Source organism: Manis javanica, chromosome 2 (genome assembly GCF_040802235.1).
Source record: "Manis javanica isolate MJ-LG chromosome 2, MJ_LKY, whole genome shotgun sequence".
NCBI lineage: Eukaryota > Metazoa > Chordata > Mammalia > Pholidota > Manidae > Manis > Manis javanica.
In genome coordinates, this window is record NC_133157.1 from 80,593,019 (window position 1) to 80,606,551 (window position 13,533).

Genomic DNA, 13,533 nt, shown 5'->3' on the forward strand with positions numbered 1-13,533 from the left:
CAGACCTCAGCCTAACCAGACCCATGCTTCCGCTGGTACCTGTGTCTGAGCAGGCAGAAGGCCAGGCAGGCTGGGGCAGAGGCGCTGGGGCAGTGGCAGATTTCTGCCAGTGGACTAGTGTGTCCTACCTACTTCTGACAGGAAGGGCCACACAAAGCCCTTTGGTTCACTTAACTTTGTGAACCACGTTAACCACATACACCATCCCAAGTCTGGCTTCTGATTATTATATGCAGTTGCCAAATGTGATTGAGAATAGGAAGTGGTGGTGATGATATGATAATGCTAATGAGATGACCATACTACTAATAACAACGTATACTCAGTACTTAAGTGGCAGGGATTGTGCTGAGCATTTGTAAACATCTCACTTAATCCCTACAATAATTCTACCACAGTCGACTTTTGCTATTTTCATTTTGTATTACAAAACTAAGGTTGGTTCAGAGAAATTAAATAACTTGTCTAAGATCACACAGCTAGAAAGAGGAGAGGCTAGGTTTCAAACCATTTTGGTGTGAGCTGTAAGCCTCTCTAAATAATGCTGCTGTATTAAGTTAAACCAAAAATATCTAATGTCCAGGTGTCCAGGTGTTAAGGGATATGAGTGTGTGTATGTGTGCATGCATGTATCTTTGCTTCATGTATGTATATATGTATATTGCTTGTGTATGCAAGTGTCTGCTTATGTGTGTATGTTTATCTGTGCTGCACATTTACATCTGTATATGCTTTTGTGGCAATGTCTGTATGCATGTGTTTGTCACGTTTTTGTGTTTACATATGTGTGTATGTATGGACATGTATGCATGAGTGCATGTGTGACAATGCAGGTGAGAAAGGACCTTGGCAAAGATTAAAGCTTGATATGTAAATCACGTGCATATGTATAAATATATATATTTTTTAAATAGAAAATGGCACTAGGGCATGCTAAGACATAGTCCTGATTACATGGCTGAGTCTTGTTGCAGAGCCAGCAGGAGTGAGGCACATGGTGTGGGTTCTGTGCTGCTGCCCAGGAGCCACACACCACCATTTCATATGGGCCTTGGCTACATTTTTTTAGGTTGTGCAAGTTTGCTTATTTTGGTACATTGTGCATTTATTGAGTTAAATTCAAATGAGCTGTTTGATTTTTATTTTGATTCCTCTCTTTTTCACTTACTCTTTTGCAGGACTGCCCTGGTAAACACAGCCCGACCTCGAGAGCTATGTGAGGTCACAATAGTGGGGAGTCATCATGACTCCACTGTGGGTCTAGGAAATGTCAAGAGACAGAAACCTAAGAATACTCTTCATTTTCTTAAGCTGGTAAAATGCAATTGTAACATGACTCATGGCTGCATGGGTTCGTGCCCTTGTGTGCATGTGTGTAGATCAGGGGTTCTTCAATATTTCATCAAAATATTGTAACGTCAAAATACCATGGGTGCTGGGGCATGCATATCAGTTCAGAGGCTCTTTGCAGCAGGTTAAAAATATTACTAGATGGGTACCAAGGCTGGAGAGTGATGGGAGTGGTAGGCCTGGACAGGGTGAGTATTTTATCACTGGCATGGTTTAGAATTGCTGGCGCTTAGTGATAATAAAAATCAGATGGGATTTTAGTTGGCTTTATTACTGTTTTTAAATTCTCTGCAGACTATGCACTCCCTTACTGCTTACTGACCCCACTGCTCCCCTTACTTATGCCACTGCAAAACATCCAGCTAAACAAATGAGGAAAACTGATGTGTAAATCACGTGCACACATTTTTCTAGGACATGCTCAGCCGTAGTCCTGATTACCTGGCTTGAGGTCCTGTTGCCGAGCCCACAGGCGTGAGGCAAGCAGCATGAGAGCTGCACCCCTGCCCAGTAGCCATGCACCACTATGGAGCAGCATGTGCTAAGCACAGAGTTTGGAAGGAATATGAGATGGCAAAGAGTCTGATACAGCTGGAGAAGATAGTGCAGGAGATTGGGTTAAGGTAGGACTGTGGACGGCCTCAAATGCTGAGTTTAAAGTTAAAATTTCATTTTATTGTGAAATGAAGTCTAGCATCAGACGGTTTCAGGGTTGCCTTGGCAGCTTAATGATATTGACGAGGATCTAGGATCTTTTTCTTTCTTGCCTCCTTCTCAACATCCTGAATATGCCATCAGACTTGCCTTTAATGGCCCAAGATGGAATTAGCAGAGGTAAAACAATGTCTGGCCCAAGAAGAGGGGTGTTTCTTCTTAATGTCTCTTTTAAATAGGGAGAACAGAGGTCCAGGAAGCCACTCCAGAAAAGTTTCCCACAGGTCCCATTGACCAGGATTAGGTCACATGACCCTGAACTAGTTTAGGGGTTGGCAAACGATAGCCTACTAAACAGGCCATCCACCTATTTTTGTTCAGCCCACAAGCTGAGAATGGTTTTTACATTTTTAAATAGGTGAAAAAAATAAAAATCAAAATAATATTTCATGACATGGAAATTAAATGCAATTCAAATTTCAATGTCCATAAATTAAGTGTTAATAGAATACAAGCCATGCCCAATTATTATGCATTGACTAGGGCTGTTTTTGTGCTACAGTGGCAGAATTTGAATGTCCCACAAAGTTGAAATGCCATCTGGCTCTTTACAATAAGAGTTTGTGGACCCTTGAAGTAGCTGAATAGTGGCTGAGAGTTTCTAATATTTTTAGCCTCTATGGTGGGCTGTTTGGAGATTAGGTGATTTAGCTAAAGCCACTCAGCAAGTGTCACAGATTCGGAGGACAGATGTGTTTGGTTTCTCATTCCTTCCTCTATGCTTGCCATCAACAGAATCTTGAGCATGAAGTGGACATGTTCTACAGAACAGCATGTGCAAAGCATGGAGTTTGGAAGGTATATGGGACGGCAAAGAGTCTGATGTAGCTGGAAAAAGATACTGCAGGAGATTAGATTAAGATTGGATTATGGAAGGCCTCAAATACTGAGTTTACTTTATTCTGTTGAAATGGAAGGTTTTTGAGGAAAAGATGAGTTGTTCTGATATTATAACTTTAATGAAGATGTAACAGGTGGGTCAAATGTCTGATATGACACAGTTGATTTTTAATACAGGCTTTCATCTTATACCAAAATTATAAAGGGTTCCCACCAATCTTGGTAGAGCCCAGAGGGGTGCAGTGTGGCAAAATGAGCTTGATGGTGTTTGTCTTCACAGACATATTTTTTAATAGAGTAAACATTAGAAGTGAGAAGACTGCATGTAAAAATATGGATTTCTAGCATCTCTCAAATAAACTGACAACTCGTCCCACATTTCCACATGACAAAAATTGGCTGGGGTTGAGTTGCGACTGATGTTTTTAGATTCTTTGTATTTATATTCTTTACCGCTGCTTATTATTCTCTTGACATTGAGGTCAAGTGTGGGTTGCTACTGTCACTGCTGTGTCAGTTAGGGTAACACTAGATGTATATTAAGTTGTATATTAAGATGTATATTAAGATGTATATTAAGTTACCCATGTAACAATTCAATGTGGTTGACTGGTGTGTGGGAAAGAGGGTAGAGAAGGGTCAGTTTTTTCATTTTCTTGGCACAGAAGTAACATAAAATAAGTGCTTGTGACAATTGGACTTTTGACCTCTGGCTTGTGGTTAATACATTGTTTTAGAACAACAATTTAATGAATATAAAGGGTTCCATTGTGGACATTCTGCTGAATTTAATTGGAGACTGGAATCATTTGATGTTTCCCTCACTCACACACCAGAAGCCTGCAGTATTTGGGACTGCCAACATAGATGCATATTGGGACTACACACAGCTGCCTCATGTGGTTTGGCCTTCCTAATAGCATGGCAGCCTCAGGAGAGTCAGACTTCTTGTATGGTGGCTCCAGACTCCAGGAGCACGTACTTTTAGCAAACAAGGTAGGATTTCTATAACCTTTAGTGTCCTAGCCTTGGAAGTTACATAGCCACACCTCTACAGTACAGTATTGGTCAAACAGTTATGAGTCAACCTTCATTCAAGAGGAGAGTACTAGAGCCCCACCTCTTGATGGGAAGAATGTAAAAAAACTTGAGGTCATGTTGAAAACTGATAAAGGCACAATAATTGACATCCTTGTGCATAGAATATAAAGGAGGTCATTCAGCTAAGGGAATAAAGTTTCATCAGAAGCTCTGAATATCTCTAACTTGTGATTTCTGAAATCATCACTCACCATCCTAGGGAAATAAAGTGAATGAGGGAAATTCTAATTGTTCAAAATTGTGAGATATGTTATATATCTCAGGTGATCCATTTAAAAGCCTATGTTTTTCTTCTTTTGAATTTTAATGTACTTGATTTTGAGTCAATACAGATTCCTTGCTAGTCTGACATGTGAATTCTGTCTGCACTAGCTCTCAAAATGTGGTTAAGGTTTCAAGCCTGGTGTCGACTAACCAGTCCATCTGAAATAGGATTCATAATTGTGGGTATACTTGGGTCTAGATAAGGGTCATCATTTCTGGTTCACAGATAAAATTCAAGGGGATCCCAATTTTGGATGGGAATAATAGCATGTTTACTTTCACTAACCTATAACTGAAATATAGCATTTCCTTCAATTAAGAATGTAGGCAGTGAATTCCATTAATATTAGCAGTACCTATGACTTCGGAATGTTGCTAGCAAAACAAATCAGTGATACTTTTCACATATTATTACAGCTGTTTCAGGGACCTTGAAGTTCTGTGTGTGTTCATCATTCCTTTGAAATTACGGTGGTTAATAGACATGCTAACCTGACGTGACCACAGTCCTCCTGTCTACAGACACAAGTCCAACAAAGCTGGACAGTCATCCAAGCAACTCTGCCCACAGTTGTTATTCAGCCACCAGCCCATGAAGTCCTGCCTTACCACCTTGTCACAGTCACATATGTTGCTTTGTAGTTGTTGAATGACTGAAACATAGAAGGAGGTAAGTTACTTTTATTTTTGGTAACATTTTGCAAAACTGGACAGTCCAGGTGTGAATTTGTAACCCTCTTTTTCTAGAATTTTGGAGGTGGCCGTGGGTGAGGATTCAGGTGGAGCTGATAGACGAAGAACGTGTGGGCACAGGAACTTGAAGGTGTGTGGTACAAGCCCTGGTAACACTTTCGTTAGGAAGTTTAGGGTTCCACCCTAAGGGCAGTGTTGTGGAAAGGAAGAGGTTTTAAAAAATTATTGTTTTGGCTGATATATAATATATGTGATATATAACATCTGATAAGTGATAAATGCACATATTGTACAGAATTTAAAGGATACAAAAAGAATTCAGTAAAAGGTACTCTTATTACTTGCATGTAACTACAGCCTTCAGCCACCCACTTTCTTTCTCCAGTGACAAGTGCTGTTAGGATTTTGGGTGTAACCCTCCCTCTATTGAATTTGTATGCAACCAACGTGTTCATAATACAACTGTTTATAATACAGTATTGTTGTCTATAATCACTATGCTGGGCATTAGATCTCCAGGACTCATTTATTTACTAGTTGTAAGTTTGCACCCATAAATGTTTCCCCATTACCCCAGCCCCTTCCCCTGGTAACCACCATTCTGCTCTCTGCTTCTGAGAGTTCGGTGTTTTTCAATTCCACATGTAAGTGATATCATAGCATTTATGAGATAAATTAGACAGAGAAAGACAAATACTATATATCACTTATATGTGAAATCTACCAATCCCACTTTATAGACAAAGATGCAGAGGTCCAAGCTATTAAGAACCTTGCCCCAAGGTTCTACAATATTGAGTAGGGTGGATAGGATTTGAAGCTGGGAAATATGATTCTAGAGCCCACGATCTTAACCACTGCATTGCTCCACCTCTCTAAGCAATACAATCAAATGGATTCTCTTGCCTTGTACTGCATCAGTTTCCTGTCTTATAAAATTCCATGTAATAAAGACTATATGGAAATGGCTGAAGTAAAAGTAACTCTCCATCTTTCCCATAAGGAAACTAATGTTAACAGTTTGGTGGATATCTTTCCAGTCTTTTGTCCATGTAATTTAATGGGCTCACATGTTCCATATTTTACCAATTGACTTGCTTTCTGATCTGGAGATCTTCTCATATCAGCATATAAAAATCTATTACATTCTATTTTTTTAAATAGCAATATAAAATTTCTTTGTATGGGTGTACCATAATATATGTAATCACTCCCCTGTTGATGTATGTTTGAATTATTTCCAGTTTTCACATTACAAACAAAGCAGCCAAGCACATTTCAGTTCATGTTCCTTGGGCACACGTGTATTTTTCTCTAGGATAGGCTGGTAGCAATGAAACTGTTGTAAGTGCGGATTTGCGGAAATCCTGAACTTTTGCCAAACTGCTTTCCTTTACACAGAAAAGGCTTTAAAGTTTATACCTCTTCCTACGTGAGACTGCTTGTTTCTTTACAGCATCTTCAACATTTGAGATCATCAATAATTTTATTTTTTGCTAAGCTGATGGCAAAATATTGATATTTGGTTGTGCATATGCATTTCTTTTATTATTAATAAGGTTCACTCTCTTTTTATTGACATTTCACCATCTGCTTATTGACATTTGTAATTCCTCTGCAAATTGCCTGTTCATAGCTTTTGCTCATTTAACTATTGAGATATGAGCCTCTTACAGATTTTTAGTAAGATTTATATTATTTTGGATAATATTCTTTTGTTTAGTACATTGTGTATACTTTCCTCCAATGTGTTCCTTGTCTTTCAATTTTATTTGTGGTGTCCTCTGTCATAAATAGTCAAATCTGTCAGTCTCATAGAGGATATTTCAAGTAGCATCTCAAACCCACCGTGTCTAAAACTGCATTTCTCACCATCCTCCAGTTACATTCACGTACTGACCATATAGCCATTCACTTATGCAACAAATACTGTGATGTTTAAGGGACACTTGAGTTTTGTTTTTGTTTTCTTTTTTATCATGAGGGTGGCTGGCAAACTTCATGGGCAATGATTTTAAAATGTTTTTAAAAGCAAGAGAGAAGTTCAAAGAGATCTTTTTAAATGCAATTATCATACCCTCAACTTAGAAGCAGAAAACAATAGATTAAAATTGTATCTTTGCAAGTTCCTGCACTAAAACATTTTTATAAATTACTGAGTGTGTTGCTTCAGGGCAGGCTTCTTAACCCTGATATTGTCCAACTTTATTTGGTTCTCTTTAGCTCACTAATCTCCAAACCAGACCTCTTTTCAGCCCACAGAGACACCATTTTTTATTGTGAACATAATAAGAGTAGAAAGTATGTGCAAGGAATGGTGCAACCTTTTGCCTGAACCCCAGAGCAGGTGTTCCCTCCCTGTGATAGAAACAGGCCCTGAGTCCTCCCCATGCTGGGATGGGAGTTGAGCAACAAACTTAGGGGAAACTATCAGTTGACAAATGGAGTTTCTTTCCTCCTTCTTGGGATTCTTCTATATGCTTCCTTCTCCTCCTGGCCTTCCCTTTGGTCCTGTCAAGAAAGGATGCACATTGCTTTATGTTCATTCCTTGACCTCCCCAGTTTCCACGACTGTCCTCTGGGATCTCCCAAGAACTTCACATTGCACAACCCTCCACGGCATGGACCCTGGATTGACTCAGACTTGCGAATTTCCCTTCCTGAAACCTTAGGGTGCCATACGGTCCCCCAGCTGATTTCATAAATTTGGTGTCACGTTGTAAATCAAGCAGCTGCAGAGTGACCAGAACATCTGCTTGGTCTTGCTATTCTCTTCACACCAAAGGAAACTAACTCTAAAGGGCTCAGTAAAATGTGCACTCTGCCAGTAAGTGCCTGCATTATTCTTCCCAGGCATGGATCAGACATACCAGGATCTTTTGCTTCCTAAAAATAACATACACACACTCATGGAATTCTGCCTAAAGGATTAGGGAGAAGGAAAAGCAAATGAATAAGCACTACCCTGCAGTTTACTAGGATCTCCGTTCATCTTTAGCAATTTAAAGATGTTGGAAGCAGTAACAGAAATAAACAGCTAAAGAGGATGCAAGACAGGAATTTTTATTTATAACCACTAGGTTGTGCATGGGAGGCCATTTTCTTTAATAAGATTTTACCCATTTCCCTTTCTCATAGACTAGTGTATTAGGTTAGGCTATGCTGTGTTAACAAACAACCTCTCTCCCTAATGTCAGTGGCTTCACACCACAAAGGTTTATTTATGGCTCATGCAAACCTGACTGGGAACAGACAACCCTCCTGGTCACTTGGCCTCCATGCTCGAGGAGAGGAATGGAGTGCCAGAGAGCTGCATATAGTTCTGGAAGTGGCACATGGTACTTCTGCTTACTGTTAGAACTAGCTGCATGGCCACACACCCTACGAGGAGGTTACAGAAGAACACATGGATATTTGGTGAGTAGTAACTGAATCTGACACCCCAAGCTGTATTTGAGGCAGCCACAATAAAGGTAACAATTGCTCCTAGTTTTTACATAATTCTTAACTTTTGACTTAGCAACTCTCTTCCTCTTCCTCCTTTCTTTTCACTTCTACTACCAATAGCCACACCAGTATGCTAAAATCTCATCATAAGTAAAAGAAGTCAATATGACTTACAAATGTGTGTATGTAGCAGAATATCTATGGATTACATATAACTTTATGTAAGTAAAGTTATCCTAATCTGAAATACAGAGTTTGTAACCAAAGGTTCCCAGCCAAGCTGATTTCTAGCCCTGTAAACAATTTGCGCAGTAAAGCATTTGGCCAGCAGTTCAAATTCATTCTCACTGTACTCCCTTCCTGAGCCACACAGGAAATTGCTTGGGACACTTGTGAAACAGATTCCTGGGTCCCCTGCTAAATCCACTTCAACCAGAATTTCACTGGGTAGGGCTCATTCTGAAAGAGCCCCACAGAGATCCCAATAAACACTGAAATTTGAGAAAGATGAACTTGTATTAATTCTCTGAAGAGTATTTGCATATTTTAAAAAGACAACCGAAGAAGAAAATGTTCCACATGAAAGAATGATTTACTAAAAGTTGAAATTCAAACACCAGTCAGGGAGTGCTCTTTGGATGAAGGCATTCATCCACTGGGTCATACAAATATGTTTGCTTATTCAGCTACATACAGTGGGCAATTAAGATTTTTCTTGTACTATTTTGTTGGTTTTTTAAAAACCTTCTTCAGACATTCTATTGTTTATTTTTGTTGCAATGACTGGGTCTCCCTCACAAAGGTTAGTTTCCTATAAGGGGTTTTCATTTTTGGTTGTGAACTCATCTTCAGTAGGGGCTGTTTTTTCCCCAATGAGGATCTAATCCCTGGAATGTGCAAGCATCCCTATAGAGTGGCTTTTGCTTGGTTCTACCAGGTGGGTTTTACTTGCTTAGGACCATTTCTCTGGGACTGGCATCACAGCATCATGTAGGGTGGTATAGTTGGGATCCCTAACTTACACATGACCCAGACATGTAGCTTTTAGTTCTGTCCATCCAATGCCGGTGCGCAGAGATATGCTTCCTTGACACTCAGTAGGCCCAACTATAGTGTTGCTGTGTTTTTTTTTTCTAGAGCCCTCTTCTCAAAGCAAATAGCCCTTCTAGGGTCCGGATCAAGCCTTAGCCTTTCAGAATGCCTGTCTTCTGATACCCTTAACCCCCTTCCTTTGGCAGCCACAGTATCATCTCTAAGATTGAGCTCTGTAGCCTTTAATTTCGTCTTTTATTTCCTGATATCTGAGGATAATGAAAACTTTATTTTGAAGTCAGCTTAAAGTGTTTTATGAAATGATCATATTTTATCCACTGTGTGTTTGGAGTCTGGTTGCTGAAAGGGCATAGATTCTGCAGTGCTTCAGGCTACCATCTTCCCTGTTTTTTTGGGGCGGGAGCATCTTCCTTTGCAGTCAGTTGTGTTCATTTGTTTGTGCCATCGCTGCTGTTCTGTTTGGTGAATTCTCTTTGTGCTTGAACAATATTTGATGTTCACAAGATCCTATGTGAAACAGACCACAACTCATGTGCTCCCATGGAACTTAGTTCGTTTTCCTAATGTAATTGTTATCATGCTATATTGTGGTCAGTCTGGACAGCTTTGCCTTTCATACCATAGGCTTCTGGGACCAGTGACCAGATTTTACTAATCTTTTTATCTCTGGTGCTGGCCAAGTGCCTGGCACATAGGGCTGGACAGAAAATGTTTGCATTATTGGCTGTTATGCAGGTAGCCTTGGCAACGATGGTGGCAGCAATCATGGTGATGATGGTGACAATGTGCGCTGCCACACAGAATCCTGGGCCTGGTGTGAACGGTCAGCACATCCTTCTCAGTTTACGGGATTTTTAAGTGTTGTTAATGGCTGTTAACTAGTCTGTGTAGATTAACACCTGCTCCCTGCCTAGATGCACACAGAGCCATTAGTTGCAGAGAAGAGTCTCCCTGAGGGATTGGGAATACATAAAAATCCATGGAGGGATTTGTCTCCTCGTCCTCAGGGGTGGCCTCAGGTCCCAAGCACATGCCCAGAGGCCATCTGCCACATGCTCTGCTGGCCCACCTGCCTCCCCCTGGCCCTCTTTGTTTCTTTCCCTTCCTCCCTCCTTCGCTCTCCCTTTGACCTCTTTAGGTGAAAGGGCTTAGCTGAGTTAAAACAGTAATTTGTCAATAAATACTTGTTGAGTGAAATTTTCAAATTATATTAAAAGGAAAAAATACTGTCTATCGCACTTTTTCATACAGAGGTAGACTTTTATGTATAAAGTAATGATAATGGTTGACATTTACTGAGCACATCTTTTTCCGTTTTCCATCAGGTATCCATTGCTAAGCATTTTATACCTGTAGACTCCCTTCATGTCAGGAATCACCTGTGAGATGAGGAGTACGACACATATGTTGAATTCTGCTCTTCCAAAGCAGACAGAGATCCATCTCAGGTCACACTCCCCATAAATGGCAGACCTGAGCTTTGAGTCCAGGGTGTCCAGCTATAAAGCCTGGTCTTGCTCCTGTGACATACTTCACGCAGTACTCATCTGCTGAAAAAGTCGCACAGTTGAGATCCTTTTATTTTATTCAAGAGCAATATAGAAAGATAAAAGTGTCCGGCCTATCGTTCCCTTCCTGGCTGGCAGATTCAGGAAGGAGGTGGGGAACCAAAGCAGTTAAGTTTTTATATGGCAAGACTGAGTCTGACAGCTTAGGTCAAATAAAGATTTTAAAATAGTATAAAAACAGTAATATTAATACTGTTAATAATATTATATACTAATAATATTAATAATATAATAATAATAACATGAATACTGTTAAAGAGAGATAAGGTAATAGACTGAAAAAAAGAGAATTCAAATTAAGTTTCCTCAGTGATCCAAAATCAATGCTGAGATACAAGCAAATCTATTTTATAGTTTAAAAGAAAGAAAGAAAAAGAGAAAATGTTAACCTTCATACAGGCTCTGGAGAAGCTGGCAGCCTCTGTGACTGAGACGTCTAGCACCACGAGAAGTTTGGCTAAGGCAGCACTTTCAGTACAAGATGCTGCTTACCCATTCTGCCTGCTGTGGGGACCAGGATTTAGACTATAATTATTCATGTGTAGGGTGCATTGGACCGTATATCTATTCATTACAGTGTCTCGTGACTTTACGTTAATACAGATTAGATAGAGGACATGAGCAGGCTCTGGGAAATTTCTCTGTAAAAATGCTAACATGCTTTCTTTGTCCCTTCTGGCTTATCTCGTTCCTGTTGACAGGAATTTAAATAATGGTCGGGGATCCAGCTGCTCTCTTGGACCCTGAAGTGGACCGCGGTGGAGCAAAAAAGAGTGAGCCCAGCTCCTGTCCTCGGGAGAACAGTAGTGGTCCTGAGACGCTTTGGTTTAGACAAGAAAAAAAGTCCTTTTAGCTTATTTCAGTTATTGCTAATTTGGCTTTTACCCCACTTCACAGCCAAACCTAGCTGTAGTTGATCCACCCAGTACCATGTGACTCCCAGTGGACATTACACAGTGTGAGTTGGAGACAAGCAAAGCCTGCTCAGTGATTCAATCGTTTTGCAGCTAGCAGGCCCGACCAGAGAAATCCTGCCTGGACACTGGCAGGAGGGCTCACTCTGCCTGGACACTCTCCCCAGGTTCCTTGCCTAGCTGACTCCTTTTCATTGTGATAGGGATGAGGGGGAAGACTGACACTTCTCTTCAATCTGTTTTATGCCTTTACTGTTTTGATCCAAGAATGCTAGGTTCCAGATTATTCCATCCCATGTTGTGTAAGGTAAGAATTGGGTGGGGCTTATCCCTCATGTTACAGCAGAAAACTTGAAGGGTCTGGGTGATGCTGGTGAGCTTGAGTCTATTTTTTTCCCCTCTGAAGGGAGAAGCTGTAGTAGATGAAGATAATGAAGATGGTGGGGACAAGATGGAGGCTCTGGGACAAAGTCCACTTTGCTTGTTTGAACAAGCAGGTTTCCCCTCTAGACAAGCCCAGTCTAAGTGTATCTAGGATAGAAGCTAAGGACACTTCTAAGAGTGAATGGGATTAAAGTCTATGAACATGTCAGGAACAGGGAAATTACTTGCACTGTCATAAAATTGCAAAATGCAATGAGACGGCATTGACACTGAAGGATTTACAGTTACTTGCCCTTGTAGTGAGGGGCCTCATAGCCACTTCTCCAGGCCGGCAGGTGGCCACTTTCTTCTCATGAATGTGATGCTCTCTCTTTTGAATTGGCTCTGAAACAACTCCTACTGAGAAGCTGAGACTGCACTTGAAAAAATGTTTCTAATTTTTGGAGCATGACAATACACTGTGAGAATCTTGAATTGATGTCCTAACTTGGGCAACTTTTTACTGCTCTGGCTTTGCAGTATTGGTTGTATGAAGGCTTCACTTAAGGATTGCACTTGGGGAGAAATGACTGGCAAGTACATGCTTCATTATGTCTTTTTGCACAGCATAAACAAATTTTAAAAGTAGTACATGCCTTAATGATTTGGGATATGTGGGGAACATCATGCATAATTATATTCATAGTAACAGCAGCGCTGACTATATGCTGGATACTTTCTAAGCACCTTGTCATACATTAACTCACCTAATCCAACAATCCCCAAAGGTAAGTGCTATCATTATCCTTATTCCAATTTTAAAATGAGGCAAAGGCACAAAGAGTTTAATTTGTTCAAGGTCTTACAGTTAATATAGGCAGAGTTGGGATTTGAACCAGGGAGTGGATCTCCAGAGTCCAAGCTCTTAACTATTACACAGACCATCTCTTGACATTAAATAAAACACACACACAGATTACCCATCCTCAGATTCCCAGCAAAGCATTCTTTTTAATAGTTATGGCAGCAATTTATGCACAATTTTAGATAGTCACAAATATTAAGAATTATCCTTATTCTCTAAAATTAGAGTTGACACCCTCTGCAGTGCTGGCCAATTAAATGAACCTTTCCAAGCCTTGGTTTTCTTAGTCTAGAATTGGAATAATAATTCCTTTTTCACAGGGCTGTTAGGGACATCAGTGAGAGTAATATATAAATTGCGT

The 13,533-nt window shown here is 40.3% G+C and overlaps 2 long non-coding RNA genes across 2 annotated transcripts in view; both read left to right on the forward strand.

Annotated features, from left to right (window-relative positions):
• The first annotated feature begins 1,254 nt into the window (after positions 1-1,254).
• Positions 1,255-11,863, forward strand: LOC140845064 (uncharacterized). The gene is made up of 4 exons (XR_012123699.1): positions 1,255-1,314; positions 4,687-4,939; positions 5,017-5,092; positions 11,732-11,863. It is a non-coding gene; the product is annotated as an uncharacterized lncRNA (long non-coding RNA).
• Positions 11,864-12,023: 160 nt separating this feature from the next.
• LOC140845062 (uncharacterized) overlaps positions 12,024-13,533 on the forward strand; it is a 33,233-nt gene continuing 31,723 nt past the window's right edge. The window contains exon 1 of the long non-coding RNA XR_012123697.1: positions 12,024-12,251. This is a non-coding gene — a long non-coding RNA (uncharacterized lncRNA). The remainder of the gene's footprint in view (positions 12,252-13,533) is intronic.